The 25,325-nt window shown below is 51.1% G+C and overlaps 1 protein-coding gene across 3 annotated transcripts in view; it reads left to right on the top strand.

Annotated features, from left to right (window-relative positions):
* Positions 1-15,160: 15,160 nt before the first annotated feature.
* The window catches only part of NEK6 (NIMA related kinase 6), a 97,133-nt gene continuing 86,968 nt past the window's right edge, over positions 15,161-25,325 (top strand). The window contains exon 1 of one of the 3 annotated variants that reach the window (XM_015116870.3): positions 15,161-15,283. The gene's annotated coding sequence lies outside the window, so the exon portion shown is untranslated. Of the gene's footprint in view, positions 15,284-15,400; positions 15,563-18,531; positions 18,751-25,325 lie in introns of those variants that run through there. The other 2 variants (XM_015116871.3, XM_015116873.3) reach the window with 2 other exon arrangements.

Genomic DNA, 25,325 nt, shown 5'->3' with positions numbered 1-25,325 from the left:
CTCCCACCCCTCCCACACACGAATGCTGAACCTAGGAGTGCAGGAAGTCCTCTGAGAGCCTGCTGGATCAGTTTCCTTTCCGCTTCCTTTCTCTTCCTCTCCGGTGGGGGCTGGGACGCAGCTGGCGGCGTTGGGGGGGTCTCCCCCAGACTGCTTCTCTGCACGGCCCCCTTAATGCGTCACTCACAGGGCCTGCATTCCTCCATCCTTAATGCCTCCTCTGGGAACATAGGCTTCCAGAAACCTGAGATGACCAACCAGCCGGTGCAGGCCAGAGGGAGAAGGGCCCAGACGGTGAGGGGGAGAGTAAGGGGCTTGGCTTCTGCCTTTGCTGAAAACAGAAACCACAGGCCTCCCCCTCCCCTTTCAGCTTCTGGGACTTCTAGACCAGGGAGCAAAAAGCACTGGCTCTTGCCAAACCCACTTAGGGAGATGGAAAAGGAAAGATGGCACAATAGTTTGTAAAGGTGGAAGAACTTTTGTCACATATACCAGGTACAAAGGTTTTCATACTGGGAACCCTTTACAGTCCCTTTTGGTTTCTAGAACAATAGGGCAGACTACGAGCAGGACCAAAAACAGAGAGGTGAACCAGGATTAAGTAATGGCTCCCAACAACTGCCTTGCAACTCCCTGATATTTAATAAGCAGCTCTTATTTAATAATCAGCTCCTGCCAGCCAATGTGCACCAGCTGTAGCACAACACTGGTCCTATCTATCCCCCTCTCAGGCCTGAGAGGTCAGGAGTTCAAGACCAGCCTGGCCAACATGGTGAAACCCTGCCTCTACTAAAAATACAAAATTAGCTGGGTGTGGTGGCGGGTGTCTGTAATCCCAGCTACTCAGGAGGCTGAGGCAGGAGAGTCACTTGAACCCAGGAGGTGGAGGTTGCAATGAGTCAAGATTGCACCACTGCACTCCAGCCTGGGCGACAGAACAAGACTCCGTCTCAAAAAAAAAAAAAAAAAAAAAAAAAAAAGAATCCCGGCCACACAGCCAGGAAGTACAGGGACTGAGGTCCAAACCCAGGTTGGTTTCACAGCATCATATCGCCTCCAAGTATGTATGGCCAGGTACAATTGGAAGCATCTCCCCTCCTGCACACCTCTCCCTGGTTAACTAGTGAATCTCTTCCCTTGGGGATTTAATTCATTTCATTGATGTAAGTCCGTCCCCACCTCACTACACTCTTGCAATCTTAAAATTATGGCTCACTAGGCCCAGAAGGATCTTTAGAAATCCATTTGTCCAATTCTTTTCCCTATGGATGGGGAAACTGAGGTTCAGAAATAAGACAGGACTTCCTTGTATCAGCCATAGATCTCCTGAGGCAGAGCGCTTCAGTGCAAAGGGTCTTATCAGACAGAATCGGCCTTGAGTCCTGACTTTGACATTTACTTTCTGGGCCACCTTGGCTAGCAGACGTTACTTTGCTGCTATTGTTCTTTGGGGTTTTTTGAGACAAGGTCTTGTTCTGTTACCCAAGCTGGAGTGCAGTGGTACAATCACAGCTCACTGCAGCCTCTACCTCCTGGGCTCAAGCAATCCTTCCGCCTCAGCCTCCCGAGTAGCAGGAACTACAGGTGTGCACCCCCACACCTGGCTGATTTTTATGTTCTTCGTAGAGATGGGGCCTCATTATGTTGCCCAGGATGGTCTCGAACACCTGGGCTCAAGCGATTCTCCCACCTCAGCCTCCTCCCAAAGTGCTGGGATTACAGGTGTGAGCCACCATGCCCAAAGTCACTTTTTAAATTTTATTATTTATGTATTTATTTATTTTTGATGGAGTCTCACTCTGTTGCCCAGACTGGAGGGCAGTGGCGAAACCTCAGCTCACGACAACCTCCGCCTCCCAGGTTCAAGTGGTTCTCCTGCCTCAGTCTCCCAAGTAGCTGGGATTACAGGCGCCTGCCACCACATCCAGCTAATTGGTGTATTTTAAAACAGAGATGGGTTTTCGCCCTGTTAGCCAGGGTGGTCTCAAACTCCTGGCCTCAGGTGATCCGCCTGCCTCGGCCTCCCAAAGTGCTGGGATTACAGGCGTGAGCCACTGTGCCTGGCCTATGCTACTTTTTTGAGCCTCAGTTTCCTCATCTATTAAGTGGAGATCATAATACCTTCACTGACGGGTTGTTGTAAAGATTCAAAGAGGTCCCAGGTTGGGATGCAGCAGCCTCATTCCTGGCGCACAGTGGGTGCTCAGTGCAGGCAGCCCGCCTTCTCCCCAGCAAAGGCAAATAGAATCTTAAGGCTCCGAGACCACAGTCACCCCTTTATAGGGGCCTGAGAGGGGGATAGATAGGACCAGTGGTGTGCTAGAACTGGTGTGCGTTGGTGGGCAGGAGCTGATTACTAAATAAGAGCTGCTTATTAAATATTTGGGAGTTTTGGGGAGCTTTACATCAGCCATGGCAGAAGTATTTTACACCAAAGAAATCAGCCAACTCTACAAATGAAGGATTTTATTTTTTATTTTGCATTTATTTATTATTTATTTATTTAGTTAGTTAGTTAATTAGTTATTTTTAAGATGGAGTCTCTGCTGCCCAGGCTGGAGTGCAGTGGTGCAATCTCGGCTTACTGCGACCTCCACCTCCCAGATTCAAGCAATTCTCCTTCCTTGGCCTCCCAAGTAGCTGGGACTACAGGCATGTGCCACCACACACGGCTAATTTATATATATATATATATATATATATATAATTTTTTTTTTCAGTAGAGATGGGGTTTTACCAAGTTGGCCAGGCTGCTCTTGAACTCCTGAATTCAAGTGATAGATTTTTTTTTTTTTTTTAAATAAAGTCCTATATGGCCGAGCACGGTGGCTCAAGCCTGTAATCCCAGCACTTTGGGAGGCCAAGGTGGGTGATCACTTGAGGCCAGCAGTTTGAGACCAGCCTGGCCAACATGGCGAAACCTCGTCTCTACTAAAAATACAAAAATTAGCTGAATGTGGTGGTGCATGCCTGTAATTCCAGCCACTAGCGAGGCCGAAGCAAGAGAATCACTTGAACCCAGGAGGTGGAGGTTTCAGTGAGCTGAGATTATGCCACTGAACTCCAGCCTGGGTGATGGAGTGAGACTGTCTCAAAATAATAAATAAATAAATAAATAGATAAATAAATAAAGGCCTGTAGTATGGAATTTTTCAGTGGTAGGAAGTGATTGAGGGGATCATTATGATAGTCAGCCAAAAAAAAAAAAAAAAACCAATGTAAAAATTTGGAAAAGGAGAGGAGACTTTGTTTCGTATAAAGAGTTACAGCCTGCTGGCCGGGCGCGGTGGCTCAAGCCTGTAATCCCAGCACTTTGGGAGGCCGAGACGGGCGGATCACGAGGTCAGGAGATCGAGACCATCCTGGGTAACACAGTGAAACCCCGTCTCTACTAAAAATACAAAAAAAAAAAACCTTAGCCGGGCGAGGTGGCAGGCGCCTGTAGTCCCAGCTACTCGGGAGGCTGAGGCAGGAGAATGGCGTGAACCCGGGAGGCGGAGCTTGCAGTGAGCTGAGATCCGGCCACTGCACTCCAGCCCGGGTGACAGAGCGAGACTCCGTCTCAAAAAAAAAAAAAAAAAAGAGTTACAGCCTGCAAGGGGGCCATCCCACAAGCAGGGAAATGTGTCTTTGGATAAGACCAGAGACAGTTACTTCAAAGGAGGAGGGGTTGGGGTAGAAGGTTTATGCTGAACAGGTTGCCTAAGCAACATATATATTTAACAGGTTACGAGAAAATATTTATGATGGTGGTCATGACACGTGTGTATTGAACAAACAGGTATGTAATATAGGACCCATTTTCATTTTGGGATAGAGACTTAACAGTTAAATGTATTATAATTAGGCCCTGTAAATCAAAAGGTCTTTTCGGGACACAAGGCACACAAGTGCACCATCTCCATAAACCCACCAGGGCCCGTCTACAGTCAGTGGTCCTTTTATCAGGAGAAAGTTACTGAAGTTAGTCTCTTGTCTAATGAAAGTTGTAGTTATGGTTGGCGGACCAGTAAGTCAGTATTTCTGAGTTGGATGAATTGTAATCGTTTTAATATTAATATTATTTTGAGGCCAGTGTTTGTTTAGTTGTCAGAGAAAAAGACAAAGCCTGTGGCAGTTAAAACACAGTTTATTTTTGAACTGTAGGGTGTTTGACTTAGTGCTTGCCTGGCATGGCCTTATGTCTTCTTCGTTATTATTATTTTTTTTTAAATAGGGTCTCTCTCTGTCGCCCAGGCTGGAGCACAGTGGCACAATGTTGGCTCACTGTGACCTCTGCCTCCTGGTTCAAGTGATTCTCCTGCCTCAACTTCCCAAGTAGCTGGGACTACAGGCATGTGCTACCACACCCGGCTAATTTTTGTATTTTGAGTAGAAACGGGGTTTCACCATGTTGGCCAGGCTGGTCTCAAACTCTTGACCTCAAGGGATCCACCCACCTCAGCCTCCCAAAGTGCTGGGATTACAGGTGTGAGCCACCACACCTGGCCTATAATTTGGTATTTTGTTGTTACTAAGAGTCTTTTCAGTCTTACGGTCTCTATCTTAACATTAATGTTGGAGGCAGGACAGGGTGGCTCACACCTGCCTGTAATCCAAGTACTTTGGGGGGCCAAGGCAGACAGATCACTTGAGGCCAGGAGTTCAAGACCAGCTTGGGCAACATGGCAAAACCCCGCCTCTACTAAAAAATACAAAAATTAGCTGGACGTGGTGGCTCAACCTCCAATCCCAGCTACTCAGGAGACTGAGGCATAAGAATCACTTGAACCCTGAGGCAGAGGTTGCGGTGAGCCGAGATCACACCACTGCTCTCCAGCCTGGATGACAGAGCAAGACTCCATCTCAGTAAATAAATAAATAAATAAATAAATAAATAAATAAATAAATAAGTGACTCTGGGGCTAGTTGTGCCAGCCAAATGTATCTGCATGTCTGCTATGAATTGCAGCTTTCCTGGATCCCAATTGTGTGACCTTGGGCGAGTCACTTTACCTCTATGAACCTTTTCTGTGTGTGTGGTGGGGGAAACTGAGGCAAATTCCCAGCTATATATGTATCTATAAAGGATAACACTGACACTCGCCTCATAGGCTTGTTGGGATAATGAAATGAGATGATGTATGGAAAATGTGAAGTGCTAGGCTCTGAGCTTGATAAACAATTGGTATTGATATTATTTCAGCCACATGCTGGGTCAGTGTCTTCCCACACAGAACTGTAACCTGGTGAGAAAGATGTTACACAGACAGTTTCCTAATGAGGCACCAAGGCTCTGAGAAGTGAAGTGACTTGTTCAAGTTCATAGTGCTAGAAGGTGGCAGAGCCAAGCTTTGAACCCTGATCTGATTGGCTCCAAGACTGAGGCTCTGCCAAGACTACCTGGCCTCAGTCCAGCTCTGGGGGGCTGACTGCAGAGCAGGGGTTGTGGTACTTGGCCACAGCCTGCAGACAGAATGTGTACAGCCAAATGGCCATCTATCCCAGGGGCCTGCCTGAGCAACTCATCTCAGATCCTGAAGCCTGCAGCTTTGAGCCATGCGGCTCACACATGCCTCCTTCTTTGGGGGTTCCGGAACCCCAGATTTACTGCCTTTTCCCCAGTGTGCCTCTCTAGCCACTCATCCTGTTTCAGGGGAATCACCCCAAAATAGCAAGCACCACCCCCAACCAGGTCCCTCAGAATACCATTTGAATGGTGGAAGGCGACTTTCTTTTTTTTTGAAACAGGGTCTCACTGTGTCACCCAGGCTGGAGTACAGAGGAGAAATCATAGCCCACTGCCACCTCAAATTCCTAAGCTCAAGTGATCCTCACATCTCAGCCTCCCGAGTAGCTGGAACCACAGGCACATGCCACTATGCATAGCTAATTTATTTTTTGTTCTTTCTTTTTTTTTTTTTGTAGACAGGGTCTTAATATGTTGCCTAGGCTGGTCTCAAACTCCTGGCCGCAAGCCATCCTCCCACCTCGGCTTCCCAGAGCACTGGGATTTCAGCCATGAGCCACTATGCCAGGCCTAATTTTCTTTCTTGATGATGGGTTAGACCCTGACCACTTACAGTCCTAGTATGGAGGGCATGTTTGGGGCTGAGGGGAGGGAGTGGCAGTACCCAGACCCTGGCAAGCCCCTTCTTGAAGAATCTTCTCTGATTCTCTGCCCCTGCCCTCTTCCTCCCCGCTCCCATCCCTGTTTTGCCAGGTTCCTCCTCCGGTTCCTTCTCCCCACTCCACCCCCCAAGACAAGCCTGGTGTGTCCTGATGCCTGGAAAAATTACACCCATTCCCAGCCAACCAGGGCCAGAGCTGAGAAACCCACAACCAAATGCCTGCCTCTTCCTTCAAAGCAGTTGCTTCACATTTGGGATTTGGGGTTGATGGACAGATGATGTCATCGGCCCCAAATCCAGGGGGCCCCTTGCCTCCATCTGCTCTGAGAGCAGCCAGCCCTACTGGGCATGCAGAGGAGGCCTCGAGCTCAGAGGACAGACTCACTCCAGCCACATGAGCCAGGAGTTTCAGGAAGGGTGTCTGGGCCCCCTCACTCATCTCCAAAGCCAAGGGGTTACCTGGACACCTGGAGAAGAAATATGGCCAGGGTGGGACCCAGCTGACTCAGTTCATGTATTCCCCTACACCGTCATGCTTGGCAGCACAGAGAAAATAGGAACACAGATTCTGAGCCTGTCAGACATCCTGCTACAAAGTGTGCTTCAGCCAGGTGCAGTGGCTCATGCCTGTAATCCCAACACTTTGGGAGGCTGAGGTAGGTGGATTGCCTGAGCTCAGTAGTTCGAGACCAGCCTTGCAACACGGCAAAACCTCATCTCTACAAAAAATACCAAAATGTACTGGGTGTGGTGCTCACATCTGTAATCGCAGCACTTTGGGAGGCTGAAGCGGGGGGATCACCTCAGGTTGGGAGTTTGAGACCAGCCTGGCCAACATGGCGAAACCCTGTTTCTACTAAAAATACAAAAATTAGCCGGGTGTGGTGGCACACACCTGTAAACCCAGCTACTTGGAAGGCTGAGGCAGGAGGATCGCTTGAACCCGGGAGGCAGAGGTTGCAGTGAGTCAAGATAGTGCCACTGCACTCCAGCCTGGGTGACACAGCAAGATTCTGTCTCAAAAAAAAAAAAAAAAAAAAAAAAAAAAAAAAAAAAAAAGCTGGGTGTGGTGGTACATGCCTGTAGTCCCAGTTACTTGGGAGGCTAATGTGGGAGGATTGCTTGAGCCTGGGAGGTTGAGGCTGCAGTGAGCTATGATCACACCACTGCACTCCAGCCCAGCAACAGAGTAAGACCCTGTCTCAAAAAACAAACAAACAAAACAAAACAACAAAGTGTGTTTGAGAACTGGTTAATCTCTCTGAGCATCAATTTTCTCCTGTGCATGTTTTCTCACCTGAGACACAGATACCCGCATCAGAGAGGTGGTGCTGGTGCTACCTACGTGCAGGACTCAGTGCCTGAATGAGTGAGAGGCTGTTTGTTCACGTATTTAGTCACCTGCCTGTTATTGTTTCATGTGACATGAAATTCAGGGTGGCCATATAATTTATTATCTGATCCGGGACACTTGTGAGTGTGAAAAGGGGCACTGGGTTGTTTGTTTGTTTGTTATTGTTTTTGAGACGGAATCTAGCTCTGTCACCCAGGCTGGAGTGCAGTGGCGTGATCTCAGTTCACTGCAACCTCTACCTCCCGGGTTCAAGCGATTTTCCTGCCTCAGCCTCCTGAGTAGCTGGGATGACAGGCACGTGCCACCATGCCCAGTGAATTTTTGTATTTTTAGTAGAGACAGGGTTTCACCATGTTGGCCAGGCTGGTCTTGAACTCCTGACCTCAGGTGATCCACCTGACTTGGCCGCCCAAAGTGCTGGGATTACAGGCGTGAGCCACTGCACCCGGCCAGGGGTTACTATTATGAATTATGCCAGGACAGTAGGCATCACCCAGGACCATCCTGGGGGCACATGCGATTCTTTGTGGGGAGAGAGTTCCAGTTTTCTCAGAAGGATTCATTTGCTCTCATCATCCAGGTGTGATTATTAACAGCAACCCCTTTCCCTCTGCAAGTGTCTTGCTTTGGATGATCAACTTTAGGGTCACCTTGGTTGTCTACAAAGGCCACTGCATTGGGGGATTCATATTTTACATTATACAAAATGGGGGCATCTTGTCTGCTGGGCCCTTCGCCACATACCAATGTCTGGGTGTCCCGCCAAGAACTTCCAGGAGAGTTTAAGCAATTGAGTCACATTTTTAGGAGTAGCAAACCCTGCTGGCTACGGAAGGAGTTGGGACCCTCTCCACCTCCTCCCCAGCCCTGCCATCACTCCCTGTGTGACCACGGGCCAGTCCCTGCCTAGCACAATGCAGGGATGTGTCTCCAAGAATCCTGTCAAGCTTGACCTTCTAAGATTTCCTATTACCCAATGACCCTGGGGAATTTCAGTAAAAATTGGGATGCAAGAAACATCACACCATCATATGGCTCGCTGGTCGCACCATGAATCCTGGGTCTTCCCTGTGCCAGGCTCTGGGCAACTGCTGGAAGCCAAGGCATACCCATCACCACTCCTGTTTCACGGGAGGAGAGAGACGAAGCCAGCAACAGATCGGCCTATTCAACTCAGCATCAGGAGAGAACAGGTGCCAGAAGGCAAGCAGGGATACAGCCCAGTGTATTGTGAGCTTACAAAACACCTTCAAAGGCCAAAATCTCATTCCCCCAATACCCCCACTGCCATGTCTGCTGCCTCTCAGCAGCCAGAAACTCCTACTCTCTTCCTGAGGAGCACAATGATTTTGAGGGTTCCTTTGGGGACTGACATCGCACCAACTCCTTTGTGATTTTAGTATTCATGGTCTCTGAGTCTCAGTCTCCTCATCTGTACGATGGGCAACAATCGCTACTTCAAAGTGTAGTTGAGAGTATCAGGTAAGGGAACAGACAGGAAATGTGGTTCATATGCAATTCATGGTGCTCCCTGCAGGTTGTAGGATTCGAGTCTGCTGGTTGAAACAGCAGATGTTAGAGTGGGTGGTGGAGGGAAGTTCAGGGAGGTGCGGGGAGGTGGGAAATCAGCGAGTGCATTTCTGCCTCTTGATGGCTGCGTGGCCTTGAGCAAGTCCCATCTGTAAAGTGAGGGTGGGAATGATAATCCTCGATAACTTCTGTTTTTTCCATATTCCAGAAACCGCCTGGGTGTGGGGTCTCCAACCGTGTGGGGCGAGGACTCAGTCCAACCGTGTCGGGCGAGGACTCAGTCGGTGGCAGTCACTGCCAAAGGCGGAAGGAGATAACCGGTTAGCAGGTCCTGTCACAAGACCAGCAACGCATAAAAGACAAAATGCTTCCCTGCGGCAGGAAGCGCTGATGACACACTGCGCTTAAAGTATTCCTCCAAGCCCCACCTCATTCTTCCCGGATCCTCTAGCCTTGGAGTACAGCCTCTAACTCTTCACTGAGCATTTTCAGGAGTACAATCTCAGGTGACTACCCCAATCCTGCAAGGGAGGCTGCCTGCCCCGCTTTGACAGATGAGGAAATTGAGGCCCACATTGGGGGAATGGAAGGCAGGAACTTGAACTGCGCAGAAGAGGCAGACTGAGTTTTCAAGTCTCAAAAGAACCTATGTCTGGACTCTTAAAACAACTCTACAGATGCCTGGAGCAGAGTTTTAAAAATTAGCTCCAAAGCTAACCTCGCGAACAGACATCGGGACCCGTGGAGAGAGCACTCTTCTCTTCCTCTCCAATGTTCCTGTCGCCAACCAAACCATAAAATCTTGAGGGCAGAGGTCATGGCTGAAACGTCTGTTCCCTCCCACAATATTTAGAACAGTACACAGAGTGTTTGCTCTATGCGGATTAAACAGAGCAGACACTTGCTCTATGTGGAATTTGTATGTGTGTGTGTGAGACCGTTTCACTCTGTCGCCCAGGCTGGAGTGCAATGGTGCGGTCCCAGATCATTGCAACCTCCGCCTCCCGGGTTCAAGTGATTCTTCTGTCTCAGCCTCCCAAGTAACTGGGATTACAGGTGCCCGCCACCACACCCAGCTAATTTTTGTATTTTTAGTAGAGACAGGGTTTCACTATGTTGGCAAGCTGGTCTTGAACTCCTGACCTCAGGTGATCCACCCACCCTGGCCTCTCAAAGTGCTGGGATTACAGGTATGAGTCACCTCGCCCAACCTCTATGTAAATTAAATGCAAATCATTTGGAATACTATGCAGTCATATAAAGGAAGCAGTTTTTCTGGAGCTAACAGGAAATGGTCTCCAAGAAGTGAAGAAAACATAAGATATACAATAGTGTAGATTGCATGCTATTATATGAGCAAAAATTAAGAAGAAATACATATACATTCGCATATACATGACCATATACAGGTGCATACATATATACATGCCCACACAAAACACGCTGTCTGGGACAGCATATATTTGGCAACATTGGCTCCGTCCAGTGATAAGAACCAGGTGGCTGGGAGGTAGGGGTAGAAAGGACACTTTTCACTTTGTCCCCTTCTGTGCCTTTTGAATTTTGAACTGTGGGCATGTATTATCTATTCAAGAAACAAATTAAACCTTTTTAAATTTAAATAACTAAAAAATGAACCTGCTACTTTATTTATTTTATTTTTTTTTTTTGAGGCGGAGTCTCGCTCTGTCGCCCAGGCTGGAGTGCAGTGGCGCGATCTCGGCTCACTGCAAGCTCCGCCTCCCGGGTTCCCGCCATTCTCCTGCCTCAGCCTCCTGAGTAGCTGGGACTACAGGCGCCGCCACCACGCCCAGCTAATTTTTTTGTATTTTTAGTGGAGACGGGGTTTCATTGTGTTAGCCAGGATGGTCTCGATCTCCTGACCTCGTGATCCGCCCGTCTCGGCCTCCCAAAGTGCTGGGATTACAGGCTTGAGCCACCGCGCCCGGCCAAACCTGCTACTTTATAAAGTGAGCCATATGATGGTGTGATGTCTCCTACATCCCTATCCTGACCGAAATTCCCCAGGGTCATCAAGTAACAGGAAATCTTAGAAGATTAAGGTTGACAGGATTCTTGGAGACACATCCCCGCCTTGTGCTAGGCAGGGACTGGCCCGTGGTCACACAGGGAGTGATGGCAGGGCTGGGGAGGAGGTGGAGAGGGTCCCAACTCCTTCCGTAGCCAGCAGGGTTTGCTGCTCCTAAAAATGTGACTTAACTGCTTAAACTCTCCTGGAAGTTCTTGGCGGGACACCCAGACATCAGCATGTGGCGAAGGGCCCAGCAGACAAGACGCCGCCATTTTGTATAATGTAAAATATGAATCCCCCAATGCAGTGGCCTTTGTAGACAACCAAGGTGACCCTAAAGTTGATCATCCAAAGCAAGACACTTGCAGAGGGAAAGGGGTTGCTGTTAATAATCACACCCGGATGACGAAAGCAAATGAATTCTTCTGGGAAAACTGGAACTCTCTCCCCACAAAAAATCCCATCACCAGGAAGCTGGCAAGATGATATTTTGTAACAAAGCGACCTCAAAGGAACATGGCCTGATTCTAAAGTTCTTGCCTCTCCTGTCTCCCCCACTACCCCCTCCCCTAATACTGACAACGATAAAGGACTTGAGTTAACCCGGATTCAAATCCTGGCTGTTTTCTGAGCCTCGGTTTCTTCATCTATAAAACATAAATCATGACGCCTATCTCAAGGGATGCTATAAGAATTAACTGTCTCATACAGAGCCAGCTGCAGAGAAGGTGCCCGGTAAGCAGTAGTTTCTCTTCCCTTCGTGCAGAGAAATAATGAAACAACACACACTGAATCCTGAAACTCTTTGGGGTGAATGGAGACAGACTTTCTCCCAGACCAGATGAACAACACCTCGGTGGGCAGAAGCGTGAGGCACCGTGTGCAGGGAGACGCTCATCCTAATTCTGGGTGCCATTTTGCAAAGCAGCGCTTCATGATGACTCATTTTGGGACTCCCTAAAAACTCCTTTGAGTTAAAAACAAAAGTTGAGTGGGGTTCAGCTTGCATTGTACCTTATCACTCCACTGTGCCCTCGTCAGGGTAGCAGGGTACTGCAGGGAATTCAAGGATCTCTGAGCAGGCTAAACCTGATGTTTGCCCCATAGTGTCACCAGGAGCTGGGACCATCTGCACAGGGCCCAGGACAGAGGGAAGGAAGTAGCCATGAGGGATGGAGGAGAAGGAGGAAGGCCAGGAAAATGGGGTGCACAGGATTTCTCCCCCCTGCTCCCACCCCTCCCATCTCTGAATTGCAGTCCAAGGGGGAGGCGGAGCCCTGATGCAAAAGCATTCCTGGGTCCTCCTACCCATCCCTGCTTTATTTTTCCACCAAACTTTTTTTTTTTTTTTTTTCCGAGACAGAGTCTTGCTCTCTGTTGTCCAGGCTGGAGTGCAATGGCGCGATCTCAGCTCACCGCGACCTTGGCCTCCTGGGTTCAAGAGATTTTCCAGCCTCAGCCTCCTAAGTTGCTGGGATTACAGGCACATGTCACCATGCCCGACTAATTTTTTTATTTTTAGTGGAGACTGGGTTTCGCCATGTTGGCCAGGCTGGTCTTGAACTCCTGACCTCAGGTGATCCACCACCTCGGCCTCCCAAAGTGCTGGGATTACAGAATGAGCCACTGCGCCCAGTCTTCACCAAACTTCTTATCTTTGAAATGCCAGACATTCACAGTGTCTTCCTCCCATCCCACTATCCCACCTTGGCTGAAGCCCCAAGAGAATCAGGGGTAGATTTTGTTCACGCCTATATCCCAGGACAAGGCTTCTTTATTCCCCTAACACTTAGCCTGCCTGCAGCCACACCTACCTCTGTTGATTATCACTGGCTCTGTGACCTGGGACAAACTGCTTGACCTCTCTGAGCCTCGGTTTCCTAACTGGAAAATGAAGACATCACAAGTATCTATCATAGGGGTTCTGTGAAGCTGGGGAAGGGCTTTGCAAACAGTAAAGTCTTACACAGATATTGTGTGTTGGGGATGGGGGCAGTCCTTTTCCTCCCAGTGGCCTGATGGGGCTCCCAAAGTTTCCTTCAAAAGGGAGTTTCTGGTTCTTGCTCTGTAGCTTAACTGAATAGCTGCCAGAGTATGGGACCTGCCCTCCACATAGTAGGCCCCTACTGACTTCTCCCACTCCCTCATTCAGGCCTCTGCTCAGATGTCACCTCATCAGAAGGGCCTTCTCCCAGCACCCCCTATAAAAAAGCACCCCTGCGTCCTCCTAGCCTTCCCTGAGTTATTTCTCCACCTAACTTCTTATCCTCGAAAAGGCAGATATTCACAATGTCTTCCTCCCACTCCATCCCTCCCCCTTGACTGAAGCCCCAAGAAAGGGCCATATTTTGTTCACTCCTTTATCCCAGTGCCTAGAAAAGTACCAGGCCCATGGCAGGTGCTCATAGATGTGTCGGGTTAACCAATGAATGAACTGATGTTTGCTGCACGAATATGGCCAGTATCACAAATCCTCTAGTAACACGGCAATACGCTGTCTCAGAACTTCTATTTCTTTCTATTATTTGTTGCAGTGTTTATTTCTTCTATTTAACTTTTCAATCTGTCTGACATTTATTGTGGTGTATATCATGTGAGGCAAGGCTGTAAACAGACCTCCAGATAAACAGCTAAACAATTTGCAGAATGATCCATTTTCCCCCCATTGGTTTGTGATGTATGCATTTTCATCCACAAGAGCTGAGACCAGGCCGGCTCCTGTGGGCCAACTGCTTCCTCGTCTGCCCTCTTGTTCCAGCAGCCCGGGGCTATGCTATTCCTGAGGCAGGGCTGCCTAGTAATTGGAACACACAGGTACTAGAATTAGACAATCTGCCGTCCACTTTCTAGCGCAACCACTTACCATCTGCGTGACTCTGAACAAAAGAATTTGCTTTTTATTGTTGTTGTCCAGGCTGGAGTGCAGTGGTGCGATCATAGCTCACTACAGCTGCTAACTCCTAAGACAAGAGTTCCTCAAGAGATCCTCCCGCCTCAGCCTCTCGAGTAGCTGGGACTGCAGGTAGGCACCACCACACCCAGCAAATTCTTACATTTTTTTTTATAGACATGGGGTTTTGTTATATTGCCCAGGCTGGCCTCAAACTCCTGGCCTCAAGGCATCCTCCCACCTCGGCCTCCCATAGTAGTGGGATTACAGGTGTGAACCACCACATCCAGCCTGAAATTTCATTTCTAAGCCTCATTAAGCCCATCTGTAAAATGGGCACAAGGGTAACGTTGGCACACATGGTGGACGCTCAGTTGGTGTCATTATTACACATCACGGCCAGTTAAAGAACCTTCACTCATTTGGCAAACAGAAGCCCGACACGCATTCACCCTGTGCCCAGTACAGTGCTGTGCCTCAGCAGGCAGTCAGTGTCCCTGGCTCCAGCCCTCCTGGGGGGCAGCGCAGTTTTGAATATGGAGGGGAAGCGGCAGGGGTGGAAACGACCCAGCCAGGAGCGGCTGCTCTCGGCGCGGGGAGGAGGTGAAGTGAGAACTGAGCTGCTTGGGTCCCAGGGAGGCTCTGACTTCTAGAGGGCGCGTTCAGCATTCTTTAGTGGGGACTTTTACCACTTTCAGAAACCTCTGCACATTGGCTCTTGCTGGACCCTGGGGGCCACAGGAAGTGGGAGCTCCAGATGAAGAGTCGCTGGCACTTTGAGGGCGGGGGACAGGGCCTTCCCCTCATCGGAATACTCTTGGAGCCTACTTCAGTGCCTGCATTCAGCTGGTGCAAAATAAGTGCTTGTTACTTTGCCAATTTCAGTATAACTAGGACTGTGGCAGGAGCAATGCTAGGTGATGGGGAATCCGAAGATGCACGGGAGGAGTTCAAGGGTTGGCTGCCTGCAGACCCTCATCGTAAGTCTAAAGCCGGAGAAGAGGGGGAGACGCCGGCCTGTGCCCTGTGACTCTGGGCCTCAGTCTTCTCATCTCTGAAATGGGGAAGAGGTTTCTCTGCCGAGCGGATCGGCCGCAGGACTTGGAGGAGTCGAGGGGTCCAGGCCCAGGAAGGACGCCGTCGGGGCGCCCCCCGCCCCTCAAGCTTGCGTGGCGGCAGCGCGCACGAGCGCAGGGGGCGGCGCGGCCCCGCGGCGGGGAGGGGCGGGCGCGCGCGCGCGCGGCGGCGGAACCGAGCGGACTGGCGTGCGGCCGCGGCGCCGCCAACTCGTGTGGGACGCACCGCTCTAGCCGCCCGCGGGCCCGCGCACCGGTCCCCCCGCGGCAGCCGAGCCCGCCCGCGCGCCGGTGAGTAGCCTGGGGCTGGGGTCGGGCCGGTGGGGCCCCGCGGGCCGGGGAGGGGCGGGGGCCGGGCGGCTGGGCCGTCACCCCCAGCCGGGCCGAGGACGGGCGCGCGCCCGGGGCTCCGCGGGGGAGAGCGGGAGGCGGGCGCGCGTGTGGCCGCGCGGGGCTGAGCGTGTCGGTGGCCGGGCGGGCGGGGGCGGCGGCGTGTCCGCGTGTCCCGGGGTGTGCGCGTCCCCGGCGGGTGTGCGTGTGCACCCCGGAGCGTCTGGTGGCGTTGTTGGGGTGAGTGCGTGCGGGGACGCGGGCATGGCTCCCCGCTACCCACTTCCCGAGTGGGGACGACGGGCGGAGGAGTGTGCCGGGCGCCGCAGGGAGTACGTGCGGGTTTCAGGGAGTGTGTGTGTGCACGTGTGTGCATTCCAAAGTGATTTGTGTGCACGCACATGCGTGAGCCCAGGAGGGCGAAAGTGTGCCTGTGTGGGTGTGAGTATAACGAGTGTGCAGGACCGCGCGAGCGTGTTTATTACTGAGGTTGAGGGCCCCCTTTGCGCCCACCAGGCCTTTGCACAGTGATGGCCCCCAAGCCAGGGAGCCCGTGGAGAGAGAATCGGCCTGGCATGGGCTGGGGGTCGGGACTGGGCCTGATCTGGTGAACCAGGGGCCGGGAGGACAGACTCAGAGCCTGGCTGGGCCTGACAGAGGCGAAGGTCTCAAAACCAGGCTGTGGCAGGGCCACTGGCAGGACCCTCTCTGCACACACAGGCTGGGCGAGCGGAGGCTGTGGTGGGCCTCGGCCGGGCACCCGAGGACGGTGTTTTCCTAAATACCCTCCGGGCTCCCCTGTCTTTGTTCTTGACTCTTTTCAGCCAGGCCTGGGGGGCTGACCTTATACTTGCCTGTGTATGTGGGTGCCTCTCTGCCCGCCCTGCTAAGTAGATGGATCTTTTGATTTATTTATACCTCGCTTAGGCTCCAAGTGTGAGTCCCAGGACGGTAACAAATTGATCACAGCGGGCTTGGGACACCAGCTTTCGAGGTCTGTCCTTGCAGTTTTGACTGACAGGCTTTTGTGTGTGTGTGCGCACTCTCTAACTGTTGAAAATCTTTGCAGTTGAAAGTCTTAATTGTTTTAAGGCAAACTTTAGAAACTCCAGAGCTCCCTACTTGCTCTGACTTTTCCAAATTCAGCTTGCCTTTTCTGGGGGAAAATGTCGCCTTAGTTTGGTGTACAGTACGTGCAGGCAGGTCTTGAAGGCACGTTTAAAAACCGTGTCGTTAATGGAAGAAGAATTTCATTGAAAGGGACGCAGAGCCGGCTGGAAGCGCCTGCCCCGGACTCAGCGAGTTTGAGCTTACCGAGTGAACTTTGGACGTCTTCTTTTAGCAAACAAAACCTGGAAGGAAGCAAAAAAGACCCACATTCTTTTTCTTTTTTGTCCTGAAAATGAAAAAAAGAAAACACCTTCTGAGTTTGCTGGAAATGCCCCCTCTCCTTCCCCCATCAAGGCCAAGCCCTCCCTGCATCCCCCACCCCCAAATAAAATATGCCTGTGGGGAGCCGTGGAATGAGTCACTCCCTGGCAGAAAGCCTGATGGGCAAACATTTGGGAAGGTTCTTGCCTAACTTCCCAGAAGAAAAGGCCCAGGATTTAAAATGGTCCCTGTGGTTTGTCAGCCTCTGCCGTCCCGTCTGCTTCGGAAATGACTAAAAAGTAGTTTGTATCTCCACAAAATAAAGTCTCAGACTGAAGGCCTTAGACCCAGGTTGGTCTGGATTTAGAGCTGTTTGGGTTTCCAGAAATGGAGCGCCCGGCTTTAACTGGTGGCATTTCTGGTGGGTTTGAACAAGGGCAGAGGAGGGAAATGGGGAGGAGGTTCCCATTTACAGAGCAGAAGGGACTGTGTGCTGGGAGCCGTTCTAGGGTGTGTGAATCTCCCAGTGCTCTTCTGCGACAGAAAATGCTTTTGGTTTTGTGCACAAGGAAACTGAGGCACACGGGGGTCAAGCCTGTGTCCTGGGGCAGCTGAGAGGAGGTGGGGGCAGAATCCTAAGTCACCTGCCCAACCTCACAGCCTTTCCTCTTTCCACTGCACTTGGGATATGGTATTTGACTGGCTGAGGTGCACAGACCTAGTGCTGAGTACTTTAACACACATCCGTTCATTTTCTTCTCATTGTAGATAGGGTTTATTATCCCCATTTCACAAATGAGGAAACCGAGGTTCAGAGACGTGACCTGCATAATTTCGTTAAAGTAGCACCATGACAGATGGTCCCCGTTTACTTTTACTTATTTATTTAATTTTGAGACAGCGTCTCTGTTGCCCAGGCTGGAGTACAGTGGCGCAATCTCAGCTCACTGCCCCCTCTGCCTCCTGGGTTCCAGTGATCCTCCTGCCTCAGCCTCCTGAGTAGCTGGGATTACAGGCACATGCCACTGCACCCAGGTAATTTTTGTATTTTTAGTAGAGATGGGGTTTGACCATGTTGGCCAACCAGGCTGGTCTCAAACTCCTGACCTCAGGTGATCCACCCAACTCAGCCTCCCAAAGTGCTGGAATTACAGGCATGAGCCACCATGCCCGGCCATGTCCGCATTTATTGAGGATATACTGTGTGCTACGTCTGGTGCCGTATTTCCCCCAGTCCACTCACCAACACTGAGATGGGAACCATCATGATGCCCATTTACAGGCGAGGAAACTGGGACACAGAGAGATGAGAGAATGCGCCAAAGACCATGTACCAATACAGAGCAGACCTGGATTTGAACCCAGGCTTGTCTGAGCCAAGCCCATGGTCTCCCCACTGTACTAGGAAGGTGGCAGGCACTGGGCTGGGTGCCTGGCCTGCGCTGAGGTTCAGTGTCATTTTCCTGATCTTACAGAGAGGGAGGTTAAGTAACTTGGGCAAGGTCATAAACCTGCAAATGGCAGAGTCGGGATTCGAACCCACATCTCTGATTCCAGAGTTCCTCACCTTAAACCACATCTGGCTGCCTTTGTCGTGCTTTGCTTCTGTTGCATGCTGCAAAGCCAAGTAGGTTAAGACAGGCTAGGTTCCTGCAGGGCTGGGTTGCGCGAGACCTGGGAGAGGTCTTCTAGAAGGTACTGCTGGCCTTCCTCGCCCAGGGCCAGAGCTACTGGAGAGAAAGGGCCGCCATTCACATTTTTTCTTTTCTTTAAGTGCCCCAGATACTTTTCATAGGGGAAGTGTCAAAACAGTTGTCAAAAAGAGAAGAATATTTCCTTCCCCTTCTCAGGCTAGACCAAGCAAGGGAGTTGGAGGGTGGAGAGTGGAGGGCCCTGATGAATCATCCAAGATTAAATACGGGTAGCCACTGCCAGACTTGTGTGGAGATGAGGCTGGGACACTGCTCGCAGGAAGAGTCCGGCGTTCTGACCCCCCGATGTCACCTTCACGGGCCTGACTCACAGTCCTAAATATCTGACAGCGTGATCACTTCTAGGTAGGCTTCTTGTCTCTTGTCATTTAAGTCCCCTGCCTGCCTTTTTTTCCCTGCTCATTTCCATTTTGATCACGGCTTCTACTACGTGTGCTTGAAATGAATGTTGTGTGTGAGGACCTGTGTGGTTTGGGCCGTGTTGTGCCCCCCGCCAGTGTCCTTCGGTGTTGAAAGGAAAAGGTATTTCTCTCCCTTCCATGTACGTTCTGCAAATTGACGAACATTTGCAAATTGCTTTGAGATGCGTTAATTTAAGGTGTGAAATAATAGATCTTGTGCGAAGGCTCAGCCACATTTCTGGCATTGATGGATTTTTCTCCCGTCTGGCCTGTGATTTGGGGAGGTAAAAATAGTCCTTGTTTCTACGTTTTTATCTTTTTTTTTTTTTTTGCTGACATCATTCTTAGGAAGTGGCGTGCACATTGCCATGGAACTTTACACGGAACATGGAGCTCTGGGGAGCAGGAGTGCTCTTGGAATGAGGGGTGGTCTGCGGTGGCCGGGGTACCTCCTGGCTGTCTGTGAGATGGCTTTGAAATGAGCAGACACTGTTGAGGGCCTCAGTGGCTTTTTGGTATTTGGCTGTCTTTTCACTTGTGACGCTTGGGTAATGGCAAGATAACTTTTGGGGAAAATGTTAGTTTAAAAAGAAAAAAAAATCAGGCCAGCACTTTCCCTCATTCCTGTCTGAGCTGGTCCCTTCCCTTGGCCAAAGCTGAACTAAACCAATGGCCTTCTCAGACTCGACTTCCAGACGGAGGAGCCGACATCAGGGCAAATCAGTTGGTGGTGTAATTTCCTGTGACATTAACTTTGGGAACTTGAACTTGGAGTGGGAGCTAGCATTTTGACATCTGTCCCTCTAACAGGACTCGCTTGTGTGGACACAGACCCACATACACGGGCTGCGCCATTGTCTCCAGTTCTGGATTTTTCCACAGATGGCTTCTCGGGTGGTCTGGTGGTAAAGAAACAGGTCTTCTAGCCAGGGCTTCAGCAGGGGCAGGATCACAGCACCCCACCAGACCTGACTGGCCACCGCCACTGTAGCTGTGGCTGGGCAAGTGGGGGGGCCATGGGAATCGAAAGATGGGGTGGCCAAGATCTGAAATGCATTCAGTTGCAGTGGCCTGGATCTGCATGGAGCCGTTCTTTCTTTCTCTTAGACATCTGCGTGATGGTGACCTCATAGAAAAGAAAAAAGGGGCTTTATGTGGGAATTCCATAGAGTGTGAAGGAATTTGGACAGGGGAAGGGGGAGGGAAGTTGCCATTCAGAGCCTGCAGTGCCTGCATTTTCCCCGAATTGTTTAACCCTCGTGCTTCAGAATTAGGCTGAGGTTTGCGGGGTGGGTCGTGTTGACCCGGGTGAACAGAGATCCCTTTAAGAAGAACTCCATGTTCCAGAGGGGCGTTCTTACTGCAGGTGAGTGGCAGTATGGGAATTAGTCCACAGGCCCCTTCTCGAATGCCTGCCCTCTCTTGTTCCTTGTCCTCAACGTCTTTGAAACTTGGGCTTGTTGGGAAGACACCTGCAAAAGGATGGATGCACATGACCTTCAGCTCTAATGAATCCAAGCTGCTGATGAGGAATTCACTGGGCTCCCAATCCAGAGAGCTTCGCACACACCCACTGGGGTTGAGATGAGCACTGGGTTTATTTATTGTGGACTTTTGGAGTCGGAAGGACTCTCGCCAGCCATTTGTTTCACAGAATGGAACCTGAGGCTCAGAGAGAACAAGGCGCTCCCCTGCAACCGCATTGAGAGCCTGGGCTCGGGCACCCGATGGAGTGAGTGAGGCTGGAGTCCCAGACCTGCCTCTCCTGAGCACGTTGCCCACTGCTCTGAACCTCAGTGTCCTCATCTGGAAAACAAGGATGATATTATGACCTCAGAAAGTTTGGGGGAGGAACTAAGTGAAATAATGCATTTCAGATGCTCAGCACCTTGTAAGTGCTTGATGCTTCTTCCCCGAGATTACATGAGAGACATGGAAAAGCTTTAATGACCAAGGACCCACCCAGGGTCACTCAGCCAGGACCCATAGTCCGTGGCCCAGAATGTCTCCAGTGCCCCTGTATTGAGGCCCTAAACAAGGCCGGAAGTGGGTGCCGGGGACCCCTCTGGATTCCACCAGAGCACCTTCCTAGGATCATGGCTCCCAAAACGGAAGGGAAGGAGACAGTGCAGTTTGCAAAGAGGCAGGATTTAAGCACCAGGGTGGCCCTGTGGCACCTCAAGAAAATGTTTGCCTCTCAGTGTCTGCTCTTGTCCCCACCCACCCCCCCCAAGGCAAGGCCATAAGTCCTCGGTGTGGTGTTGGAGGTCTCTGAAGGCCCTGAGAGCTGTGTCAGCCACGGTGTGTTATGAAGCAAGGCAGATGTTTTGTTAATTATTTACACAGCGTCAGCCCTGCAGAGGACTGTGCTGACAGGAGCGGCTGGCACAGGCCTGGCTGTGGGGCAGAAGTGAGCAGCCCTCTTCACCCAGCAGTCCTCCTGAAAAGGTCTGCATAGCAAGGCCTGAGGGAGTCCTGCACATTTTGTGCACCCGCCCCCTGCAAAGCCGTTCGAGTTTCCCTTAAACTGGCTCATTTTCCTGAGCTGGTGGAGAGATCCTTGCCCTCTGGAAGTGGCCATCCCTCTGGGGCGGCTTCTGTGCCAGCTCGTCACAGCCTAGACCCAGCTGTAGTCACCAGGAGAAGGTGTCACCAGGCTCTGGAGGTTCACTCCTCTGCAGTCATCTCATGCAAGGAGGGCTTCACGGGGGCCCAGCCTCTACTCCCTCATCCACAAAACAAGCCAGTGACACTAGGCACCAGCCCTGTGATCCTCCAGCACCCCTGGGGGTAATGTGCCTTAGAAATTCAACTTTAGGATTAGAATTCCGCTAAGAGGTTGTACCATATGACAGAAAAGGTAATCTAAAAGTCACAAAGACCAGGACGGGCCTGGTGGCTCATGCCTGTAATCCCAGCACTTTGAGAGGCCGAGGCGGGCAGATCACTTGAGGTCAGGAGTTTGAGACCAGCCCGGCCAACATGACAAAACCCCATCACTACTAAAAATACGAAAAATTAGCTGAGCATGGTGGCGTGCACCTTTAATCTCAGCTACTCGGGAGCCTGAGGCGTGAGAATCACTTGAACCCAGGAGACGGAGGCTGCGGTGAGCCGAGATCACGCCACTACACTCCAGCCTGGGCAACAGAGCAAGACACTGTCTCAAAAAAAAAAAAAAAAAAAAAGAATTCTGCAAAGAATGGTGCCTGGCATCAGAGCTTTCCCTGAAAGGCCACTAAAAATGAGGAATGTGAGCTCCGGGGAGGCGAAGGGGGCAAACCCACCTTCCTGTTGCCTGTTTTACATAAGGAGGTTTTGCATAGGAGTCATTTTAAGATACATGAAATAGCCAGAATAGATAAATCCACAGAGACCGAAAGCAGATTGGTGGTTACCAAGGCCTCTGACGGGGGGGATACTGGGGAGCAACTGCTTAAGGGACGTGGGTTTTTATTGGGGTGACGCAGATGTTTTGGAACCAGATGAAGGTGGTGGTTGCACAACATTGTGATTGTAATAAATCCCATCGAGCGGTTTGCTTTAAAATGGTTAAATTTATCTGAGAAAAATGTTAAACAGAAAAGTTTTGGCCAGGCACAGTGGCTCACGCCTGTAATCCCAGCACTTTGGGAGGCCAAGGCAGGCGGATCATGAGGTCAGGAGTTTGAGACCGGCCTGACCAACATGGTGAAACCCCGTCTTTACTAAAAATACAAAAATTAGCTGGGCATGGTGATGGGCGCCTGTAATCCCAGCCACTCGGGAGACTGAGGCAGGAGAATCACTTGAACCCGGGAGGCAGAGGTTGCAGTGAGCCGAGATGGCGCCACTGCACTCCAGCCTGGGCAATAGAGCGAGACTCTGTCTCAAAAAAAAAAAAAAAAGACAAGTTTCTCTTGCTTAAAAAAATAAATAAAAGCATGAAACCCCCTCCTTTTACACATGGGGACACTGAGGCCCAGAGAGACACCATAACCAGCCTCAGGTCCCACATGCAGCCTGCTGCTGTGTAGCCTAAATCAGATCACTGTCCCAACTTTCAGACTAAGACTCTGGTTGTGACACCTGGGCCTGGACTGCGGGTGAAAAGTTTTGACGCAAAAACACAGACCTTCCACTGTCGTGTGGGCTAAGGGGACTCTCTTCTGCTGACCAGAGATGCTTGCGCTGGCTGGTGTGTGGCACATTCTCTCATTCCTTCAAGACGTATGTCTGGATAGAAGTCCTGTGTCAGACATTGTGCTGGGAGCCCGCACAAAGACCCTCTAACGGCCCCACCCATTGGCCTCTCACCACCTGGTGGGGACAGAGGCTGTCACAACCCCTTCTTAGGTGCTCTTGATCGATTTGCAGGTGGCGTCTTTTGGAATGCACTCTCTGGGGAAGTAGGAGAGCTTGTGGCAGTGAGCGGTGTTTGAACCCACCTGGAGGGAGCCCACCTGGAGGGAGACGTGGGGTTTGCCAGAGGCCTGAGAAGGCTGGGGTGAAGGGCAGGTAGACCCCAGGGTGGGGAGGCAAGTGGGGCCGGGAGGTGAGAGCCGGGGCTGTGGAACTTCCTTCTGCTTCCTCGGCCTTTGCTCCCGTCGGTAGATCGCCTTACCAGGCACTTGCCGTGGCTCATGTTCTAATCTAACCCTTAACCTGAGGGAACGCGCTTCATCCTCCCAGTGATGCTGTGATGTGGGTACCATTATGCCCAATTTATAGATGAGGAAGCAGAGACCCAGAGAGTCCAGGATCTGTGGTACTTGACGAGCATCAGCGTGAGTGCTGTGAGGACACCCACAGCCTGGGGGTCTGAGCTGAAAATCGGAGGACAGAGGCTGCCCTCCAGAAGTCACCAGGATGTGGGCTGCGAGCTGCCCAGATCAGGGCCTGGGTGAGGGCCCGTAGGCAGCTGGAAGGAACAGCATGCACCCAGGTACCATGCCAGGGCCCCTGAACATCCGTCTTGTCATCGCATGGTTGTAACCTGCATCACAGACTGAACATGCAGTCCAGGAGGGGGTGGGACTGGGTCTGTGGACCACAACGGTATTCTCTATGCCCAGCATCGTGCCTGGCACATAGGAGGAGCTCAATTAATATTTATTGAGTAAATGGGAAGTTTTAAGTGGACATGCCGCGGCAAGATCTTTGGAGAATGTTTATATGGAGTGAACGAATCTGTTAGCAAACGTTCCTCACTGCCCTCAGTGGGCTGCGCAGGGCTGAGTTGAGCTGAGCTGGCCCTTCCCTGGGAGAAGAGGTTTCTTAGAGAAATGCTCATCCTCGAATTATTCCAATGAGGAGGGACCTAAGCCCAGAAGGGCTCTGCCTCCCAGAGTTACAGGCTCTCCTTCCTATGCCCCTTCCCTGCAGAGGCAGCTCCCACATGTCTGCATAGGAGGGCTTTGGGTTGGAATGGGTCAATGCTGTGTCTTAAAGCTGCATTTTCTACCAAGCACGCACTTATTTTGTTCAGAGGGCATTTTTTTGGGGGGTTGCTTTGAGGAAAGGCTAAGCAAGCCACCTCGTGGCACAGACATGACTTTTCAGCAAATAAGCAGGACCCCAGATTCCACCCCGTCTTAGAAAGCAGGAAACCCAGCATTGAAAGAGGAAAGATTCTGTAGCTGATGTGGCCTTGGCGGGCCACCAGGGTGGATGCCCAGATGGCAGGATCACTGGGCACCACATGGCACACAGAAGGCAGCAGAGGAGAGGGAACCCGCCCCTGGGCTTGGCAGGTCTGGTCGAGTCCGCCTGGATTCAGTTACACCAGGACCTCGAGTGGGCCCGGCGTGCCGGACTGAGTCAGTGTGTGTACATTTCCTTTGTTCATCTCCCCCGGGAATGTCGTGGCCTTTTGTGTTTGTTTAAAATGCCAGCCTCCTTACCTAACCCAAGAGGAAATGAGGACTGGGTTTTTGTCTGTGCAGAGGCTGGGACAAGTGTGGGAGCCGCCTGCTCTTGGAGCCAGCCTGGTGGCGACAGCGTGGCATTTGGGAAACATTCGGTGGTTTTCTCCAAGGGGTAATGGGCACACCGGGTGCTGGGCTGCCCCTAGACTGGGCACCAGGACCCTGAAATGAGGAAGCCTCGTGACCAGGTTTCACGGTGCCATTCAGCAAAGGATGGCTGAGCACCACACGCCGCCTTGGCCCCTGGGGAAACATGCAGGAATCAGATGAGGTACCTGCCCCATCTTCCTAGGGAAATGTGCAGAGAAAGTGCTTGTACTCCGAGCTAACACTTTTCACTCATACAGACCTTTATGGTGTTCTGTGTCTTCAGACATTGATCACCTGTAGGTGGGATACATCATGGTCCCACTTTCCAAACTCCCAAAGCGGCAGTGATCTGTAGAAGTATTTAGTGCCATTCAGGGACCGGAGAGGCGGTTTGGAAGATGCTGTCTGCTGTGCGAAGTCCCTGGATGCTCAAATGGCTTATGGGGTGGCATCTTTGAAATTACACAGTGAGGACATATGGTCACTGTGATGTGCTAATGTTAGCAATTGAGATATTTAATTA

This window comes from Macaca mulatta, chromosome 15, assembly GCF_049350105.2.
Source record: "Macaca mulatta isolate MMU2019108-1 chromosome 15, T2T-MMU8v2.0, whole genome shotgun sequence".
Taxonomy (NCBI): domain Eukaryota; kingdom Metazoa; phylum Chordata; class Mammalia; order Primates; family Cercopithecidae; genus Macaca; species Macaca mulatta.
This window is presented reverse-complemented; position numbering and strand designations above follow the sequence as displayed.